Source organism: Onychomys torridus, chromosome 15, assembly GCF_903995425.1.
Source record: "Onychomys torridus chromosome 15, mOncTor1.1, whole genome shotgun sequence".
NCBI lineage: Eukaryota > Metazoa > Chordata > Mammalia > Rodentia > Cricetidae > Onychomys > Onychomys torridus.
This window is the reverse complement of record NC_050457.1, coordinates 42,317,658-42,324,622: the sequence shown is the minus strand read 5'-3', so window position 1 is coordinate 42,324,622 and position 6,965 is coordinate 42,317,658. Positions and strand designations below refer to the sequence as shown.

The 6,965-nt window shown below is 38.9% G+C and overlaps 1 pseudogene; it reads right to left on the bottom strand.

Moving 5' to 3' along the window:
* Positions 1 to 459: 459 nt before the first annotated feature.
* LOC118596166 lies at positions 460 to 827 on the bottom strand (annotated as a pseudogene).
* Positions 828 to 6,965: the final 6,138 nt, after the last annotated feature.

Sequence of the window (6,965 nt, the reverse complement as noted above, 5' to 3'; positions counted from 1 at the left end):
CATCAGTGGCCTGAGATGCTAAGTGGCAGAACCAGAAATTCAATCTTTTTTAATTTTAGGAACCTAAACTCTTACGACTATCCTTTCTACTCTTGTTATTACTTTTTTTTTTTTTTTTTAGTTTTGGGATATGGGGATATGATCTTTATTGAGCTTATCCAGCAGAGTGGAAATAATGTCTGTACAAAACCAAATATTTGTTACTATAACTTCTGCATCACAATTAAAAACCAGTTTAAAAGAAAAACAAAAAATCAGTCAACTCAATCAAAACCCACTACTTCAGAATCAACAGCTTCTTTGAAGCCACAGTAACACTTAAGTGTGGCTAAGACTCAAATGCAGAAATTTGGTTTGCTGGGTGGCTAATTAACTTGCTCAAATAGAATTACAAAAAGGCAAAATTGTGTTTTTCACAGAGATACAGTCCACTGGAATCACCGCCCCTGTTAAGAATATTTAAGAGTCCTGAGATAATAAGGAATCCAGGCATCCTTCGGCAATCTTCTGTTGCCCTTTCTTCCCAATCACAGGCTTGTGGATGTGTGAGATGACACCACCATCATCCACTATAGCCTTGATCAGAGAGTCCAAGTCTTCATCTCCACGAATAGCAAGTTGCAAGTGACCAGGGGTAATCCGATTTGCCTTTAAGTCTTTTGATGCATTTCCTGCCAACTCTAGTACCTCTGCGGTAAGGTATTTCAGGATGCTGCGCTGTACACAGTGGCGGTCACACCCACACGTCCATGGCTGGCTGCGAGCGAGAGGGACACCGCCTTTGTCTTGGCCTTTCCAGAGTCCTTTCCATCCTTACCACCAGCCATCTCGGACCGCACTGCAGATAAGACAAGAGAGGAAGAGACAAGTCTAGGCAGACGTGCAGCGAGATCCCTGCGGTGCCCACTCCTCAAACTCTCTTGTTATCATTTTAAAAAGCCTTTTCTTCCTAACATTTGATTACTAGAGCATGTATATTATTTTTCTGTTGCTACTTTAGCAAATAACCACCAATCAGTGTCTTAACTAACACCCATTTACCATTCATGAGAGTCTGATTGGTCTTGCCGGGCTAACTAACCTCATGGGGCCAGAGCCTCTTATTTTCCTTTTTGGAGGTTCTAGGAAAGAATTCGTTACCTTCATCTGGCTAAAAAACTTCTAGAGGCCAGTCACACTGAGGCACGTGGCTCCTCCATCTCCAAAGCCACTGTGTCATGTCCCTCTGGCCAACATTCTGGAACTCTCTCTTCCTCTGACCACAGCTTGCAGAGGTTTAAGGACGTTTGCAGTTGGGCTGTGGATAAATGAATAATCTAAAAATCTCCCTAGTTCAAGGTTCTTAGTCACATCTATAACATCCATTTTGACATCTAGGGAAATATGATATTGGTAGCTTCTGCGGCTGATTTAGAGTCTAGATCTCTGTGAGACGGTTTGGTACTCACTGTATTCTAGGGACCTATTCTGTAAATAAAATTTCAACAAGCATTAAATTATACTGCAGCCAAAGCAAAGGGGCAAACAAGGACTTGTAAACTCTCATTAACTGCAATGCCCTCGGCAGGATTATTTACTGACAATTTCCCCCTTAGCACTAGAGAGTGGACCTGTGTACGTGATTCACTTCTCACTGAACTGTATGTTTCCATTGGTGTTACCACATCATCTCTTTCAAAACCACTCTGAAGGATAATTTGTATCCATTAATAACCACTCATTTATGTATATACTCCAGTGACGTTTTATCGAACCTGATTTATTTCCGTATTTAAATACTTAAAAACATCTAATTAAACTATGGTATACACATAGAAGGGAATATTACATAAGAATGGGGCTTGAGGGATTTTCACAGACTGAACTCATTGGAATAATGATCCTTCAGGTATTTTCCTTCGTTCTCAAAAGTTCCCTCATGGCCTGTTGTGGTCATTTCCCAATCCCCGCCATCGGCCCCTGAAACCACGTACTGATTCTTATCAGTGTGCTGCTGCCTATAGAAAAATTCCAAGTATAATTCAACTTCAGTTAGCTTTCATGCTCAGCTACTATCATGAGCACAATGCTTTTGAGAGGTACTTATTTTGTGTGTGCCGGTGTGGATAGGTCACAATTTGGTTGCTTGACTAGTTAAAGGACATTTGAAATCATTCATTCCAATCTAGCATTATGAAAAAGGGTGTTGTTACATTGTTGTAACATGTAACTTGTTGGTAGTTTACAGTTTTCTGTTTCTTTTCAGTAAATAAGTATGTAGTGATGGAATTGTTCAGTCATACAGCAAGTGTATGTTGGACTTGTGAGAAATCGCTATTTTCCTAAAGTGTTTGCACTATCCTTAATGTGTCTGAATTCACATCAGCTGTCATCCCCATCATTGGCAGTGTTCAGTATTATCAGTCCATGTTTGGAGCTTTTTCAGCAGCACCTAACTGTAACTTCAATTTTTCATTTTTCCAATGAGTAATTATAAGTTATTATTTCACGCATTTCTGATGAATCTTTAATACTGTACCCATTTTCATTTCATTCCTTTTTCAGCTGAAAGAATTCTCCAGATAATCCAGATTCAAGTCAGTTGGCATGTAGATATGTTGCAAATCCTGTTCCCTAGTGTGTGGTTTTCTTTTCACACTTGAGCTATGTATATGAAGAGCGGATTTTAAAGTTTTGCTGTTCAGTTTATCCACTTTATTTCATTATCTGTGTTATATCTTAGTTAAGCATATTTTGCCTAAACCAAGGCCTTTATGATTTCTTCCTATGTAGTCTAAAAAAATCCAGACTGTGAAATCATATTTACAGGTGTATAACACATTTCAAAGTTTCTTTAAAAAGAAGTAGTTTAGAAATTCTAACTGGGTGGTGGTGGCACACGCCTTTAATCCCAGCACTCGGAAGGCAGAGGCAGGTAGATCTCTGTGAGTTCCAGGGTAGCCTGGTCTACAAAGAGAGTTCCAGGAAAGGCGCAAAGCTACACAGAGAAACCCTGACTCAGAACTCCCCCCCCCCACCGCAAAAAAAGAAAAAAGAAATTGTATGCAGGTATGTGTCTGTGTGTGTGTGTGTGTGCATGCATGTCTGTGTGTGTATATATGTGTATGTAAGCATATGTGTGTGTGCATATGTGTGTATGTATGCATATGTATGTGTGCATATGTGTATATGTGTGTGTGTGTATGTGTGTGTATGTGTATGTGTGCATATGTGTGTGTATGTGTGTGTGTGTGCTTCTGTGTATGTGTATGTGTATGTGTATGTGTGGACTGCAGGTGGCTGCCAAACCTGAGTCAGGTCCTCTGCAAGATCGATATGTACTATTATTAACCCCTGAACCATTTCTCCAGCCACATTTTGAGTTATTTTTATGTCCTGAGACAGTATCCTTCCTTGCTTCTTTTCCCCATCCGTCCTTCTGTATCCAAATATGCATACTTCCCCCTCTTTCTTATAGTTATGCAATTGTTTTTAAGAATTCTTTGAAAGAATCATCTTTTATGTTTTGTATTGCCTTGATGATTTTGCTAAAAATCGACTAATCACATCTATGAACCCTTATCTCAGTGTAGATTCTTACTGGATCCTTTTTTGAATGGCCAGCATGGATATAGTTCAGCTGAAACGTATCTTCTTCCCCTTTTGCCTTGGCCTTGCCTGAATGGGGGAGGAGGAAGGACATTGTTCCGTTTCCTTCTGCTTCGCTTCCAGCACAATTATTTCTACTTATTTATTTTAGCCTCCTTAGATAATTTGTTTTGAGAACTTGTTCAAAGATTTACAAAATTCGTCTTGAAGTGTAGCCTGCCTTCAAATTATATTTTGTGCAGGATTTGAGAACCTAAATACACTACATACCCTTTGACATTAGTGTTGTTGGATTCTGGGTGGCTTTGTGTTTCTCTCTGATTGTGGCTTGTTCTGGGATGCCACTGAGTTACTAAGAGTCATTTTTACTCTTTCAAGACATGTTTCGACATTTGCCAGAGTATTTCTAAAATGCTTTTTAGTTTAGGGTTAGTTAGTCTCCATCAGAAGATATTATTTTTTGCATCATTTCATTTTCTCTCTATACTTCTTTGGAGATACTTTTCTTCAGATTTACAAATCTCATGATCAGTTATTTTGAATCTGCTAAGTTTGAACAATGCATTCTTAGTTTTAGATAAACAGATTTTGTCTTTCTAAAATCTCCAGTCATTACTTTAAAAATATACTTTGCACTACTATGGCAATTCTGTTTTTTTGATCCATTTTGTCCACCTCTTCTCCATATTTTTTTACATTTATTTATTGTAGTAATTCTGGAGCACTATGCATTAACTATATAACTTCAAATATTTCTGTTTCTGTTTTTCTAACTTATTTTATCAACCAATTGCTGGATTATTATTATTATTTCCAAGACAGGGTTTCTCTGTGTAGCTTTGTGCCTTTCCTGGAACTCACTCTGTAGCCCAGGCTGGCCTCAAACTCACAGAAATCTGCCTGCCTCTGCTTCCCTAGTGCTGGGATTAAAGGCGTGCGCCACCACCACCCGGCTATTATTTTTTTATTCTTACTGATTCTCAGTATGTTTTATATTTTTTTGTTTGTCATTTTGAGACAATGTCTCAGTACTATAGACTGGACTTGAACTTCCTATGTAGTGAGGCTGGCCTTGAACTCCTGATGCTCTTGCCTCTACTTCACAAATACTGGTGTTACAAGCATGTACCTTTATGCTTGTTTTTAATTGTGTAACCACTATTGTCTGTATGTTTTAGGTGGTCTGCTTATGCCATCTTCTGAAGAAGGCTAAATTTTGTTCTGGCAGGTAGTGATTTTTTTAGATTACCATTGATTTGCTAAGGCAGTTTACAGTTTTGTTAGGGGAAGCCACTTTATTTCAGAGTATATCCCTTATATCAAGACAGTTTATTGTTAAGTGTACGCCTGTGTGTGTGTGTGTGTGTGTGTGTGTGTGTGTGTGTGTGTGTGTGTGTACACGAGCTGCTGACCATGCTCTTTTGCCTCTGGCTTCTGAGTGGTAGAATTACATGCATGTACCACCTGCCCTAGCTTGATAAAGGTATTTGTTCCTCATTAGTAGATGAAACATTTCTGGAGTTCCAAATACCACAGATTCTATATGAGCTGTATGGCTCTATAGATTTCTTTTCTGTTCTACAGTGTGTCAGTAATTGTTACTTTTTACCCCAAAGCTTGTTCCTTCATACATTCATACATGAGTCTTGGAAGTTAATTAACATTCTCAAAGGGAAATTTCATGCAGACTTATAGGGCTCTCTTACAGCTTTTCCTCTCTGCGATCCAACTATTCCAATTTGAATTATCTTTGGCTACCCTATATTCTGATCTCTGTTTCTGCTGTCCGGTGAGATTCATTGTCTTTACTTAGACTCGACTTCTCTGAGCTGTGGTCTGGAAAATGCTCCCAGGGAGAAATCTTGGTTTTATGTGATGTTTATCTTGTTTCCCTATTTCTTTCTGAGGACCACAGCCCTGCATTGGCTGCTACCCAATGCTGGCAAACAGTTGTTATGTATGTTTTGTCTAGATTTTATATTTGTTTATAGTGAGATGTTAAGTCCAATGATCGCCACTCTGTGGTGGATGAAGCTGGAACGTGCCCACACTACTTCCTTCCTTGAATTTTCTGTACATCACTGACTTTCAGAACACCTTTGTTTTTATCATTTCCATAATCAGGACCTCATGAGGTTTTTCTTTTTCTTCCTCAGAATGCCCTTTAACTAGTGGCAACTGTTAAAGGTTTAGTTCCTCAGGCTATACTATTTGGATGTAGGCAGTCTCAGGCAGACCACCCAATGAAGAACTTCTATTGCCTTAAACAGCACTTGTGTTCTGCTAAACTTTTGATCAATGCCAGCTTTGATTTCTTCTGTTTTCCAGTATTATTCCTTGCTAATCAGCTTGTTTCTACCTGTTTTGATTTAGTCACTGACTTCTGAGTCCTGGTTGATTTCCTAGCTGCTATACCTTTTTTTCATTAAACGCTATGATGGTTTGAACAAGAAATGTTCCACATAAGCTCATGTATTTGAACATGTGGTCCCCTGTTAGAGATGCTGTTTGGGAAGGTTATAGATCATTCAAGAGGGAGAGCCTTGATGGAGAAAGTATGTCACTGGGGGTGGGCCTTGAAGATTTCTCTCTCTCTCTCTCTCCCTCACCCCATCTGCTTTTTGCAAATGGATGGATAAATATTATCAGCCAGCTTTCTGCTCCTGCCACCATGCCATGCCTTTCCTGACATGATGGCCCTAATCACAAACCAAAATACTATTCCCTGTGCTCGTGGTATTTCACCATAGCAACGAGAAAGAAGATAATATTAACTCTTGCCAAGCCTTGTCTAATTTTAGACTGCTGTTTCTACTGTCATATATATTCTCACCATTACTATGACTTGAATAAGTGAATAAGGCTTAGGTAGGAATTCATGTTACAATTTATGGCCTTGCTTAGACAATCCAATGCTAATATTCAGGAAGATCTGCGAGGGTGTAAATACTAGGAAAATAAAAAATGGTTTACTTTTTCATGTAAACAGTAAAATAGGCAAAGGAAGGATAAACTCATTTATAATGTCACAGGAGAGACAAACAATTAGGAGCTGTGTTAATTCAGTTACAGCTATCTATCTAAAGAACAGATAGATTCTTACCAAGATTCAGTCATAGGGCTGGTTCCATTAAATTTTCCCATGGTGTTAAATTACTGTTATTACATAAAATACAGCAAACTGGGGCTAGAGATCAATTTTGGTTGGTGGAATGATTAGTCATGTATTGGTGAAATTATTAAGGCCACTCCACGTAGTTAAAAGGGAGGTTTATTTTGTGGGGTAATTTACAAATGAAGGGGTAGGTTGCAGGGTCTGGCAAAGGTATAGCGTGGTCTGGCAAAGGTATAGCGCGGTCTGGCAAAGGTATAGCGCA